Source organism: Micromys minutus, assembly GCF_963924665.1.
Source record: "Micromys minutus genome assembly, chromosome: 21".
NCBI lineage: Eukaryota > Metazoa > Chordata > Mammalia > Rodentia > Muridae > Micromys > Micromys minutus.
In genome coordinates, this window is record NC_137956.1 from 12,265,171 (window position 1) to 12,280,162 (window position 14,992).

At 39.0% G+C, this 14,992-nt stretch overlaps 1 pseudogene across 1 annotated transcript; it reads left to right on the plus strand.

Annotated features, from left to right (window-relative positions):
- Positions 1-8,475: 8,475 nt before the first annotated feature.
- LOC308434188 lies at positions 8,476-10,753 on the plus strand (annotated as a pseudogene). Its single transcript has 2 exons — positions 8,476-8,571; positions 9,813-10,753. The product of its transcript is annotated as an uncharacterized misc_RNA (transcript).
- Positions 10,754-14,992: the final 4,239 nt, after the last annotated feature.

A 14,992-nucleotide genomic window follows, 5' to 3' on the forward strand; every position in this document is an offset into this window, starting at 1 on the left:
TTAGGTTGTTTTTTTTTTCCCCTAAACTTGGCAAAATGTTCTATAATTTCCTTTAACAATATAATTGCTTTAATATTAAAAATCATAAGCCCATTCTTTTTTCTTACTTTGTTCATATGTCTCCATATTAAATTATTCTGTCTCTGGGTGATTTATTTGGATGCATATATATTATCTGTTTCTTTAAAACACCATCAATATTGAATAAGGGAGGCTAATGAAGTCACTTCAAGTTTTAATGGTTGGAAAATATACTGGCTTCTAAATGTGGTCATAGCTTTGGCTTATTCAAGAGGCTTGAGACTGTTATTCTAGTTTGTACGAGATTACATGTTCTCTGCATCCAGAATAGCCAAGCATCTCTGTATCCAGTTTCATTTTAACCAATGTTATATTACAGCTATAAGTAATAAATTGATTTTACCTTTTCTTTATGTACTTTTGTGCTCAAATTTGTAAGTTGAATATACAACAGAGACTGGGAAGAATTAATACCTGCCAAAAACTACCTTTAAATATATATTTTAGAATAGTAAAAATCTACTTGAAACTATCTGGTTTCTATTTGATACACTGAAATACTCCTAGGTATAATGCCATATAACCACATTAATGTTAGTTAATTAATTTCATTTCAGTGGATTTTTTTCTGGACACTTACATTATTTAAGACTGCATCGTATGGCTGTTCCGAAGGAAGTCCAAGCATGTAGGAATGAGGATTAGACCAGGAGAAAGGCAACCATGAGCGCACAGACAAGGTTCTGTGAGTCTCAGAGTTGGAAGAACCACATCTGCACCAAAGGCATCAGAAAATTCTGAGCGTGTTGACACTGAAGTGAGTGGGACAATGAAGGACAGATATTTGGTGAGACAAGACCAAAGATGTGCAGGCTAAGTTTGGAGAATAGCTTGTGGTACAGTTCAGGTGAAGGATATCGTATTTGATCTGAGTTGATGCTACTAAGGATTTCCGTATCAATCTGAGGGCTGTGAACTGAATTTGGAGAGTCTAAAAAAAAATAAAATTTACACTTAATTCATGCCAATGGCATTTTCAGCTGTAAATCATTGCAAATTATTATCATTTTATGAATGAGTGTGCTGAGGCATAGAAATGAAGTTAGTTATTCAGGGTATGCTGGGTAGAGTTTTTTCAAGTTCATACAAGCTTGAATTATTTGGGAAGAGGGACCTTCAGTTAGGAAAATGTTCCCATCCAATTGGCCTGTGTGTCCTTTTCTTTACTCATGAGTGATATGTGAGGGCCCAGTACATTGTGGGCAATATCACCAATGCACAGTGGTCCTGGGTTGTATAGAAAAGCAGGCTGAGCATGATTATGTAATAGCCAACACATTTCGGTATGATGGGTAGAAGAACATGGTTTTTACCAAGAACTGCAGCTAATGTGCACGAAACACTACATCACAGAGAACATTTTGCTATCATCACAGATCTACAAGCTAGACATAATAATTATTTTACTTTAGACATGAGGCTACACTGAAGTGGCACATTCTAATAAATCTTAGTGCTAGCTTTTGAGCTTAGCGGTTTCTCTTTTGTAAAGAATTGTTTCCTATGAACATATTTGTCTTTTAAGCAAGGCGATACAGCAACCAGAGCCTTTCCTCTCTATACATGTGGTCCACTTGTGTATGAGGCTTTTGAAGTTTGTAGAGAGCAATTTGTTTAGCTCATGATTCTAGAGGATGGAAATTCAAAGTTGAGGTGCAAGCACCTGGTGAGAACCTGCCTTCCTGCTCTGCCCCAACACTGTGGGACATTTGTGAAGTGAGACAGAGCAAGTGTGCAGCATGACCTCTTTCCTGATGCTTGTGAAGCTCACTGTGGAAGAACAGTGTCTCTGCATGAAGTAAGGACCTGGAGGGCCTGCACGCCTGCTCTTCATGTAGGGCCCAGGCTTGTAAACTGAGAAATATTCTCCTGGGTGGAGTGAGTCAGTTGAGGGCTACTACTGTTGACAGGAATGGATGTGGGTTTTGGTTTCAGTTGTGAAAGACTAAGGTATTAGGCATGGATGAATGTCAGGGAGTGGCAGGCTTGGGGCAAGTCAAAGCTTTCTGTGTAGGGAGAATGTCCAACCGTTCAGGCTCAATTTCTTCCTGGAAGGTTTTCTTTTTTCTCTCTTTGGGATATTCTATATGACTGGGATTATCATGTTCTGATTTTCTTGGAATGGTTCAGAGCTCAGAACTGTGGAAAATGGAAAGCTAATGTGGACATTAGTTCCCTCTCAGTGACATGGAATCTTATTACTGAATGTTTGTGCAGCTTTTAATGCTATGGCCCGCCTGGAACTGACGTAGAACTATCACTTTGCCTTTCTAAGATTTCTTTCATGTTATTGTTTATAATATACAACTTACCTATTTCCAAAAAAGCATTTGAACTCCCGTCCAATAGAAAATAAACACAATACAGTACACTGATAGACAGCTCTTTGAATTCAGTTCCATTCACAACTAATAGGTGATTCATAGATAATCTGATTATCTGGCATTGATACATAGTTAGGAAACTTGGTTCTGATCTTCCCAAAGATTAAGGAGGACATGATGGCTTTTTAGTCTTTTTGAAGTGAAGAAAGCAGGTGACAAATTGTTCTTGTAGACACTGTTCTCTTTCCCAGACAAAATTCTAGCAGAAGAAATGGGTTTTTAATTTTTAAAAAATTTTATGTTATAGAAACACACAAGATTAGGGGTATACACCTCCCTTTGATGCATATATAGGTGTCCTGACTTGTCTGGGTTTTCCCTTTATCCTGGAGATGGAGAAAAGAAATAAGAGAAGTTGAATAAGTCAGTGGTTAATGCCAGCTTTGAAGATGGAGGTGGAGGGACATGTCAAACATGGAATGAAAGAAGTTTCTAGAGATTAGGAAGAAACAAAGAAACAGGTTCTCCCTGGAAGTCTCTAGAAATGAGTGTGTTCCTGCTGACATCTTGATTTTATCCCCAAGGAACCCATGTGATTTTTTAGCAGCAGCACTATAATAAAGTATGTTGGACCATTCAGTTTGTAGTAATTTGTTATATTAGTATTAGAAGACCGACTCTATTACTGAAGCTCACATGCATTTGTAAACCTGTGTTCACACAGCCAGCAGGATGCCACAGTGGGCAGTGGCATTCGCCACCAAGCTTGATGACCTGCGTTTCATCTCTGTAACCTGTATTGTGAAAGGAAATGACTCTTTCACATGGTCCTTTGACCTCAACATGCGTGCAGAAGTATAACCCCCTAAGTATGTAAGTAAATAAATTCATCAGTGTAAAACAGTAAAAATATACATTTATACAAATAAGCTAAAAATAAAATAGTAAGAATAAAAAGAAATGAGATCAGTGAAGGTCATATTTTTACAGAGAATAAAGAAGATTTCAATCTAAGTACCTCAATTAAAAGTTACAACTTACTTCTCATGTTTGTATATAATTGTATGACAGTGTATAATTGTAACATGTAACTTGTTGACTCTTGAATACTGTCACAGGGGCTCAGACCTAAGCATAACGGACTCCGTGGCAGAAGTTCTGTTTAGGCTGTAACACTCAGCACAGAGACCGTATCACCTGTCTAGACTTACTCTTTCTCCCCCCCCTCTTTTTCTCTTTCTCCTTTCTTCATTTTTTTCTTCCCTCTTGCCTTCCCTCCCTCCCTTCCTCCCTCCCTCCCTCCCTCCCTCCCTTACTTCTTTTCTTTCTCAGAGGGAAGGGGAGAGATTGTCATAGAGGCCTTCACTGTCTCTCATCCTCAGGTAGGCGTCTACAGTCATCACACCACTACAAAAGAAGCTTTCTTGCCCACAGCAGCATGGATTACAGACTTCCATGTGGTTTTGAGGGGCAGCATGGACCATGGATACCACCAACAAGGCTTACAGCTTCAGCACAGACTATTAGAGGCCTTTTCAGGAAACTTAATTCACAAACGAACCAGAAGCAGCCTAGAGGCTGCAACAGGATGAGGCAGGTCCAGTGGTGGCTGCAGCTTCCAGAGGGCCAAAGGACTCTCCTTTGTCTGCCTTAGCCATGTTAAGAGATACTGCACACTCTGAAGGTTGATTTTCTACCATATTATCTCCCCAAGAAGCCTCTCTGTGTGTCTTTCAGGCTCCTTGGAGCAGCCCTGTGCCCCACTGGTGCTGGTGGCTGCTGCCATCTTGAATCTGTCAGAATAGTTCTTAGATGTTTTACTTAATAATGACTTTATGAGCTACAGCCCAAGTCAATTATTTTGCTGCTCTTCAAAGCATAAACAGAGCACTATTCAATAACAATAATCAGTTTATTTGGGTCAACAAATACTGCTTGCTTATAGGATGCTGTATACCATGGAGTGTTCTTTAGTTCAGCAATCGTCTACTAGGAAATAAAGCAGCAATTACAGAGACAGCATGCACTCACATTTCCACAACGAGGCAGGAAACTGCAGTGTGCTATGACTTCTCAGAAGACTTCTAGAATATGGCTTTCACGCTGAAAGGTTATTTGGAGAAAAATAATATGTGTTAAGGTCCCAAAGTGAAAGAACGTTTATGAAATTTGAAAGTTGATTGGTGAGTGTAGTGATGAGAAGAGGACCCAGCAAGGTTGGGCAGTATATGTACCAAGCATGTTCTAGACTGGAACCATGATGGAGAAATTTAGAGCCCTGGTCAGTAATGTTTTCACAAATTCTATATTCTCTGAGATTTCTAAGACAAAAGTCATGTTTGTAATTAATGAGACAAGATGTTAGGAATTCAGAGCTTATTTATTTATTTTTTTGCATTAATACAATTAAAAATAAGTTTTCTGGCCCCGGGAATTTTTAAACCACAAACTTATAAGGCTAATTTGCAGTTTAAAGAGTTTCTGCATTAAGCACATGGAAAGGAAGACTATTGTAGTAAGATAATGGATTCTTATCGCTATAGAAATATTGCTTTATGGCCTTTATAATTCTTTAATAAAATAGAAAATGTGACGTTCTGGGGAAAAATTTAAGTAATAAATCTCCTAATGTAAAATAATCTGAAATTTTGTTAGATGTTTTAAAGTAGATTTTAATAAAAGAAATCTTCAACAGGGTGAGGGCTGGAGAGATGGTTCAGTAGTTAAAAGTACTTGCTCCTCTTCAAGTGTACTGGAGTTTGGTTTGCACTACTCGCTTTGGGTAACTCACAGCTTCCCTTAACCCCAGTTCTAGCTCCAGGAGATCCAGTGCCCTCTTCTGGCCTCCATAGGCACCTACACACGAGTATACACACAAATACACATTCACACACACACACATACACACACACACACACACACACACACACACAGAGAGAGAGAGAGAGAGAGAGAGAGAGAGAGAGAGAGAGAGAGAGAGAGAGAGAGAGCAACAGAGAGAGAAAGTCAGAGAGAATAAATCTTAAATAAAAACAGAGGTTTTCAAGTTGGTTGATGTTAATACTGATTGTAGTTAATTTGTAATTAGATGTTCCATCAAATTTTGGCTGCCTTTGAGGGCTTAAATAAATACTGAAACACCGAAATTTATAGGTATGTGAGCAGAATCAGAATAGAATGAAGCTGAACTGCCACTCAATACTGTATCATATTTTTCGTCCTAATTCTCACAATGTGAAGGTTTCCAGGTCTATTCTATTGGAGCACTGTAGCTAATTCCAAAGGATGATCTAATCCAATTAGTATGTAGAAATATGGTTACTGAGACATTCCAAATTTTCTTCAAAGTATTTAGGATATAGAATGCTTATTTTGGGAGGTAAAATATCTTTCATATTTTTCTTAATGTCTGTAGACACCAGCTTTGGCTTTTTGGTATAGAACTATCAAGTAGAACCCAGAGTACTTGCAGATGCTATTCCTTTGTTTGCAGATGCTGATCCTTGTAGCCAAATGTTGGACATGGTATATGTTAGAGGTGCTTTGCATTTGTTGTGACAACTCTCTGGAGTGATTTCTCACCTCTCCCACTGTGGCAGACACTATAAATAGCAGATGAACTCTTCTCCAAAGTCTTTTCCCTCTACCTCCTGTCTTACAGACTACTGAGAGACTTATGACTTTGGGATAGCTTCATGTGTAATATCAAGAAATGAAAGAGACTTTGGTCATCGTCAAAGATCTTTACTTTTGTGGCACCAGAAGAGGCAGGGGCATGAGTGTATTTGCATCTGATTCTTGTTTACAGATTCCATCTGCATGTGAAATGAGTCACCTTAGAAGATGGAGTTTAGGGATCTGGAATCTTGGGATGGACTGGAAACATGCTATTCTTTGTCAGGACATGCACGACATATGTATTACACAGGGTTGTCCAGTATCTGCATTTTTTTAAAGAAAAACTATCCAGAATAGAAGGAAGCTAAGGCTTTATATGAAAACATAATAAACTTTTCTTTAAGCAAAAACTATTGCATTTATCAGCTCCCTAAAACTACAGAATCAGACATAATTACAGGGATAAAGAGAAAGTAAGAGAAGGCCATTAGCTTGTTCCTCTGTAAAGAAAGTGACAATGTAAAGTCCCATAATGAGATTTTATACCCAGATTACTTAATAACGATGTTTGGCTGTTTACAATTATTTTTTCTGAAATGTAGCTTGTCACTCTGTATACAGTTTGGGCCATGTTATATGTGCTGTCAGTGGGTTTCTGAGAATGAAGACTGAATCCAAATGAGTGATAGGAATATTAGCATTTTCTGATGAGAAAGGCAGAGTATAACTTTGTAATATTATACTCATGGTTGTTTCCAAGATAATTTCAATACAAGTAGAAATGGAGGTTTTTTTTGTTTGTTTGTTTTGTTTTTTGGTTTTGAGGAGAGACTGTTATGATAAGCATCTCACAGGAGCTCTTCCTCTATATTACTACTAAGTACTTTCATATTGAGAATTAAGTTTTGTTAGGATTGAATCCAGTCTGAAATATCTGTGGGTTTCCAAAAAATACAAGCAGAGGAAGGTACATGCCAGAGCTACTTTCTTGAAAGAGGGGGAAATTGCAGTAGAGGTTGAGGGAAAAAAACACAACAAAACAGAAAACAAAAATGATTTTAGACTTTTGTGCAGTAGTACTTCAAAAACCATTGGTTTCTATTAATTTTTTTTAATAGCAATGGTAGGATATATACTCTGAAGATCTGAATGCACTTTGCATACTTGGTCAACCCAGTTAAGATTTTGTAGTGTCTAAATTGCTACAAATTATATCTTTAGACATAAGGCTTTCAAAGATTGTCATGATAGACAGAATATTTACAGTAATTTGATGTGCTGGGTATTGAAGTAAATACTGATGGTCTGTTTGCCTTGAGCACAACTGTTATGATGTTCAAAGTAATAGAATACATAAATTTTTTATATCATCTGCTCCAAATATACAGATAAAAAGCACTTGAGAGAGAAAGAGAAAAAAGAAAGGACCCTCTCCCAAACCCCCAGATTCCTGCTAAACAGAAAACCACACAACCCAACTGTGTTCCTAATTCAGAGATGGCCATTTATGGTTGACCATATATCAGTTTCATGTAGAAATGGAGGGAGTATTAAGTAGAAGCCATTCCCAGGGCAGGAAGCAACACAGCCAGCACGCAAAACATTAGAGAAGAAAAAGTGAAACACACGGTGGAAGCAGAGAGGACGGTAGGGCCCCTGGCTCATTTTTATATCAGGAATACATTGTATATATGGCAGAACTGCCTTCTCTCTACTGGAAACACAGCTACAGAGATGTGTTGTGACAGCAGCAAATGTCTAAGTGAAAATACAGTTTAATTCATGGGAAATGCATAGGCAGGGAAAGGCACAGTATGCTGATGTATGTGTTCATGCCAACATAGCCCAGCTTCAGCCAACATGGCCAGGGCTGGGCTGGTGGGAGACGTCTCTCTGGTGTCAATAGTGGGCGAGTGTTAGGGGTAATAACAATATCCTCAAACCTCTTCCTCTGTTCTAAGCCAACATATGGAATTGAAATGAAGGCCTCTGTGATATAACATAAAGAATTTTATGGTGTGCGTGAGAAGTTCTTTTCAGCAGAAACATTTTCGGAAAGCTTTCTAGTGAGGAACATGCTTTTCATTTGCCCTTTTCCACCATGCTGGAGGGAAAACATCAGGCTTTACTTGTGGGGTAAGGACTGGCGAGTTCTGAAGTAGGTAGGGGAAGGCCTAACCTGCTATTGGTCACTTATATGGACTCATGGTCTCGGGCCAGTTTCTTGCCTGGGAGAGAAGAGGAGCCAGGGTAACCACTTGCCCACTTCCTTTTGCATTCAATGCTCTGGAGGTCCAATGGGACTGTTTTTAAGCACAGACAAATTTCTTGTGGAATTTACAAAGCACTGAATACAGTGCTCATATTTAATGTAGGATTCAGTTGCTTTGGAATGTGGTGAGCACCCAATAAGTATCTGGTTACAAGATGGCTGAATGATGTCTCCTGCACTATGATTGGCCAAAGAATTGAGAACTTAGACTACTTATTAAGTGTCTGTCCATATGTATTGGAATATTTCTACAAACCTAGTCAAACAGACATTCTGGTAAGTCTGAGATATTGCGAGATTCTAGGCTTAATCAAGCTGTAACCTTTTGGAACATTTAAATTTATTTTAGAATGACCTTAATAAATTATAATTAAATCTAGAATGCTTTGCCAACAGCTAGATGTCATTAGGGGAAGTATAAGTGATTTCAGTATTTTTAATTTCTCTGATAAATTATTTCCTTTATTGGAATAACAAGGAAAGTGTGTCATTGGCAGAGGAACTTTAAATGCAAATGCTTACATGTGGGTGTACTGTATAGCCTGAGTCTAGCTAGGAGGACACAGATGCTAAGAAAATAGAGTGCGTAGAGAGAATGCTAGTGGAAAATGGGGTGGATTCTGTTGTATCTTGTGTGTCATGTCAACATCCATAAACATTGCAGGCAATGGATGTATAATTACTGAAAGACACTGAGACGTTCTGAGAAGGGTGATGAGGTATATGTTTCACTAGAATCTCTCCCTGGTTTATAGGAGGTTAAGTTTAGGAGATGTCCTTATTTGCATTCTGTTGCTGTGATAAAGCACCATGGCAAAGAGAACTTGGATGGGAAAAGGTTTACTTTGCTCACAGGTTATAATCTACCACTTACCCACGAGGGATGTCAAAGGAGGAATTCAAGACGTGAGCCTATAGGGAGGCAGGAACTGGGTTTCATATATTCTTGAGGCATTTAGAATTGATCTGTGGTCTGTATTTATTGAGGACTTATACTATACCTGACAATGAATAAAAAAATTGGGAAGCAGCAGGGGTGCCAGATGGTTTTTGTCCTCAGGTGGGACAATTAATAGTTCACACAGAACATTTCATTGAAACGTTTCTTGAAGCTGCTCAACTCTAGGAGTTTTGGCATAAAATTGGACAACTATGTTTTGAGTTTTCGAGAACACTTTTTAGTGTTCATGGTGCAATTTCAGTTTCTAGCACAATTCTCAGGCAGTAGGAGCTCAAATGTTAAAAAAAAATGGTGTCAAGTTTAATAAGATAACGCCACAGGAAGGAAAGAAATGTAACACATAACAGGAAATTATAGATCAGTAAACTCTGTCCATGTAAGATTGTAAATAATATTTTTTATAAAATTAAGAAAATAAATTATCTCAGTGAATACCTTGTCTACAGGGAAACTAGGGCATCCATCCTCTGTGACGACTCAGCCAACCTTTCGTAGACTATCTTAATAGTAACTGAACTATAACAGCGTTAAAAGGTGACTTCTGTTGGCATCTAAGATATTGACCAAGACTCAGGTCAGTGACAGGGACTGGATCTGCCCTGAGAAGATGTGTGGAAATGTAAACTTTGATAGGAGAACCAGCTGTGACTGATGTGGTGGAGAGAAGACAAGCTGAGGGAACAGGAAAGGAAAGACTGGCATAGAAGATCCGTGGATTATTTAGTACCAATGACTGGCAATGCAGTAATGTGAATTAGGCTAGAAGATCAGAGTGAAACATGTGTAATACTGTGAAGTTGCTAAAAAAACAAAACAAAACAAAACAAAACAAAACAACAACAACAACAAAACAAACGGGATACAGAAGTGACTTAAATGAATATACAGAATCTGATAGGGAATCTGATGAGTTTGGATGTAAAAAGAAAAACACGGGAAGGTAATTGGTCCTGCGTCTTTATTAAAGGAAGTCGAAGATAAACAATCAGAGAGAGAATAAGAGGATGAGGATGAAGATCTATCTAAACATAAACTAGAGGAGGGCAGGGATTAAGATGATGCTGATCTCTCAAAGGACAATCTTGATGCCAGTGAAGGTGAAGACAGTAACAAAAAGAACAGCGACAGGCAGAGCTGCTCAAAGTCTCGATCATCTGTCTCAGCTCATCTAGCCCCTCAAGTTCAAGGTCCAGGTCCCGCTGAAGAAGCTCTTCCAGCTCCAAGCCCAGGTCTCACTCCGGTTCCAGAGAACATTCCAGATCCCGTGGTTCGAAATCAAGATCCGGCTCCCACGGAGGCTCTTCTTCCCCAAGAAAAAGATCTTACTCAAGTTCGTCATCTCCTCAAAGAGACAGGAAGAAGAGTCGCTCTAGACCTTCGTCACCAGCTGTTCCAAAAAAGAGACGAACGAGATCACGGTCACCTGAAAGGCACCACAGGTCATTCTCCAGATTAACCCACTCTGGTTCCTGTTCAATTTCCAAAAGCAAGAAATAATATATTAACATTTACATCTTTAAGAAACACTGAGTACAGTGTATGACACATTTTGGGGGGGGGGTTAGAAAGTTGATGTCTCATTTGGTCAGAAGAACCACATCTACTAGTAGAGGTTGCACGGCCTTTAGTGCTTTTCAAAACGATACAGCTGCTTTTTTGTGAAACTGAGAGTAAATTTCATTTTAAGCCATACTGTTCCCAGATAAATGCTCTGTTCATTACTTATAATCATTGGCTTTGTTAAAAAAAAAAAAACCATCCTCACAATAACAGAGTGTTTTTGCTTCCTACTTTAATTCCTTGTCCTTTTTATTTCTGAATGTTCTATTGACAGAGACAGCGTTTCTTGGGTTTGCCTGGGCTTCAGACAAATGGGCAAAGCTAATAAGCTAGTTGGAATAACCAATTCATGTTCATGTGGGAGTCAACCTGGTCATGTCATTTATTTACCTGTGCCAGTAATTTCTTATCAGAAGTTAACCACATTGCAAAGCTGGCAACTGGGAACAAGCTGAGGGTGCCTTGTATCCTACCAGCTTTATACCTCTTAATGCAAGAGGGTTGTAGACATTACAAAGGAAAGGGTTAACCACATCTTATTTCAAAATATCCCTCTCAAAGTTTAAGGAATGTGGATATCCTTTAAATCTAGTTACCAAATATTGTACTTGATTGATAAAGGATTTTTTTTAAAAGGCCAAGTCATACTTAATGAGCAAATTGAAGAAAGCTTTTGAAATCTGTTTCTCAGTGACAGGCTGACAGAGACATGCATTTAAGTGAACATTTGCCTTGTGATGTCTGATTTTCAACATTGTAAATATCTAAGTAATAGAAGAATTTCTATTTCTGCATAATTTAAGCAAAATCATTTTCTCCTTACTTGAAAAAAAATGGCTTGAAATGCTTTCAGAGTTTTATTTCTCAAATTAAAATTTGGTCACTTGAAATCCATTTTGTTCTCTGATTTAAAAGTGAAAAGGTTTCTCTTATAAACAGTCCCTTCTGCAGCAAAAGCCAGGTCAGTATGGAAGGGACAGCAGTTGTGCTGGGGCTTGTGAGGAATGACTTCCTGTTTCTCCTTTAGTATTTGTCTGCAGCAGTTTAAATAAGTAAAGCCTTCCAAGATGCTTAGTAGACAGATCACGCAAAATGTTTTTACTTTAGAGTGTTTTCCTTCTCTGCTGAACTAAAGATAAAAAAATTATCATGCATAGAAATATTTTGGTATTATTTTTACAAGCTTTCCTGTGGGTTTTTTTAATTATTATTTTGATCTTATTTACCTTGCTGCATTTACTGTAGGTTGCACACGAACTCTTACTCTTTTCTATGTGTGCCTCCGACTTCTGGAAAGTCGACTTTCTGAGTAGCCCAGATCTTCTAGATCTGATGTGTTAGCCTCGGTTTGTTTTTGTGCTTTTGGTATTGAAAACTTGAGCTGAACTAGGCAAATGCAAGATTATAAATTTAGCTTATAGGAGTTTACAAACAGTTCAGATGATTAGTGTCTGGTTTGGCTTTAACTGAGCTGTACTAGTTCATTTCATAAGGAAATGATGCTGTAGACAAATGTAAATAAAATAAAATCTGTGAGTCAGCTACCAAGTGTTGCTTGTTAGACATAAACTAGAAAGTGCAAGCTCTGAAAAAAAAAGAAAATGCATATACCAAGTTTTAGAAAGAAAATTATAATGTCGTGTTGAATTAAATTACTTTGAAATTTATTTGGTCTCTGCAATATCGGGCTATGCTGATCCTGAGGGAGTTGATATTCTGTACCCAACACAAAATGACCAGTAGAAACTGTTCTTATGAAAACACATTCTTGTCTCCTTGTATAGCACACTGTGCTTACAAGCGACTAGAACATTAGACCGTGCTAATTAATTAGTTCTCGGTTGCTCAGACCCATGTGGCATTCATCATTTTCGGAGGAGAGCAAACCTGTAAACTACTCTCTGTCCAGCACAGAGCGCTTCCCAGGTCGACTCCTGAACTGTAGACACGTTTAAGGCACTTCTGTGGGAAACCTACTGATTGCCTGCTGGGAAACAGATCTCTTTGGTTAAGTGTTTAGACTTTTTGAAGAGTACGAGAGCATTCCTGCAATTGATCACTTTGTAGATAATGACTGTCAACTTGGAAGGTTATAGGTCTGTTTTGCTTTCTCATGAAGTTCTTTGACTTCCTGACAGTTTGGTGATAAAGACCATTTCCCTCAGAAAGTCCCATAAAGCCTGGGATGGGAAGTGAGCGATCTTAGAAAAACCACTCCCTAGGAACCCATGCTGACCTTTCTTTACGCTGCAGCCAGGCTTGAACTCTCATTGGCACAAGTGTCCATGGCATAGCTATTAGACGTGTCTGCTCAGGATTCCATAAGCTAGTTTGGCTGTGGAAGGTGGAATTTTCACTGGCCTGCACTAAATACACAGGCCAGAGGAAGGACTTCAAAGGTTATAATTCACGAACTTCTGGGTGGAACTAAAAGGAAGTAACTGATGCGTGCTTCCTGGTTAAAAAACAGTGACACCTCGCCAAGTCCAGCACTGTAGGATCAGGAGTGATCAAATTATTCATTACCCCAGATACAGGGGAGACAAGTCATTTAAGATGAAAACGGCAGTGCGAAGACATAGAACATGTCCAAGTTTCTTCCCCTGAATTTGAATTTTATTGGAAATGAGCTGATTGCTGGCTGGGAGATGATGCCTTCTGGTAAGAATTTAGGAATTCCAAAAACTGGAATGTGTCCGTTCACATACTCAGTGTTCAGCTAATGCCTATGAAGTTATAGCTATAAACAAATGGGAGTTTAAAATGTTAATGAAAACAGTGACTGTTGCATGGAGAGCATAAATGACCCAAGACTCCGTTAGAGAACACTTCCATATGCAATCAAGAAAGAGTTGAAAATCCTCAAGAGATAAAATCAGGACACTTCCTTCACTTAATTAGTTTATTTCTTCTGTTTGCTGTCCATTCATGTAACAGGTATGTCTTGATGCTAGTAGTCTTGAGGCAACAGTTGTAGATACAGGAGAAACAGTAGATAGTTAACAGCAACAACAACAAAAACAACATAAATAAACCAAAGATACACACACAAACATACACACACACACACACACACACACACACACAGCAGTTATATAGTGAGAAGCTCCATCACAAAGAAGTAAGGTACTAGATGAAATAGGGAGTGATGTGAGAGGCCAACCCTGACAATGTATGTATGTCAGAAGAACATGTTTCATGTTTGGTGGATGCTGAGTGTAGGAAGGAAGGCATCAGTGGGTAGGATGATGCTTGTTCCTGGATGAGGTAGACTGAGGGAAGACCTGGATTCTAGGGGCAGCATTGGTGACCCTAGAGAGAAATTGGTAGGACATGGGAAGTTCAAGTTGACTATTTTAAGTTGGAAATGCCTGTTAGATAATCAGATGGATTTACTGGGGGTAGGGGGCAGTTGGACAGGAAGCCTGGGACACTGGGAAAAGTCAGGGTTTCCTATAAAATGTGGGAGTTACAGGCTTATTAATAGCATTCAGAGTTACAGGGTTGGATGATATAAGCTAGGACACAAGAAAGCGTGTAAAAGGAGAAGGTCAGGGTCACCCCAACATTTTCAGGTCAAGCAGAGACTGGACCGAGGCAGGCATGGATGATGTGTCAGAAGAACACTGTTCTGCAAGTGGCTAATGAGAGGATGAATGACCATCCTGAGGGCTGCTGTGAGAAAGAGGAGTCTCCTTCGGAGTCACTGGAAATTGTCTAAGCGGAAGATGAAATCCTTCAAGAAGAGAGAACACGTATTGAACAGCGAAGGGCAGAGGAAATAATGCAGTTGGATACAAGGCAGCTTCATTTTGCCACATAGGTTCACTTGATGACATTGTGGTCATACTCACTGGAGCATGATCAAACTCTCAGTGGCCTGTCCCTTAAATAAAACTGAGTCCTCCCCCTCCTGAACACCCACCAGAAGCTATTCATTGTGGAGAGCTACATTTTATCATTCCAATCACTCAGTTTAAGAGTTCTCTTTGGGTATATGCCCAGGAGTGGGACCTCAGGTAGAACTATTTTAAATTTTCTGAGGAACCATCAGACTGATTTCCAGAGTGGTTGAACTAACTTGCAATCCCACCAGCAATCGAGGAGTGTTCCTCTTTCTCCACATCCTCTATAGCACCTGCTGTCACCCTAATTTTTGATCTTAACCATTCTGAC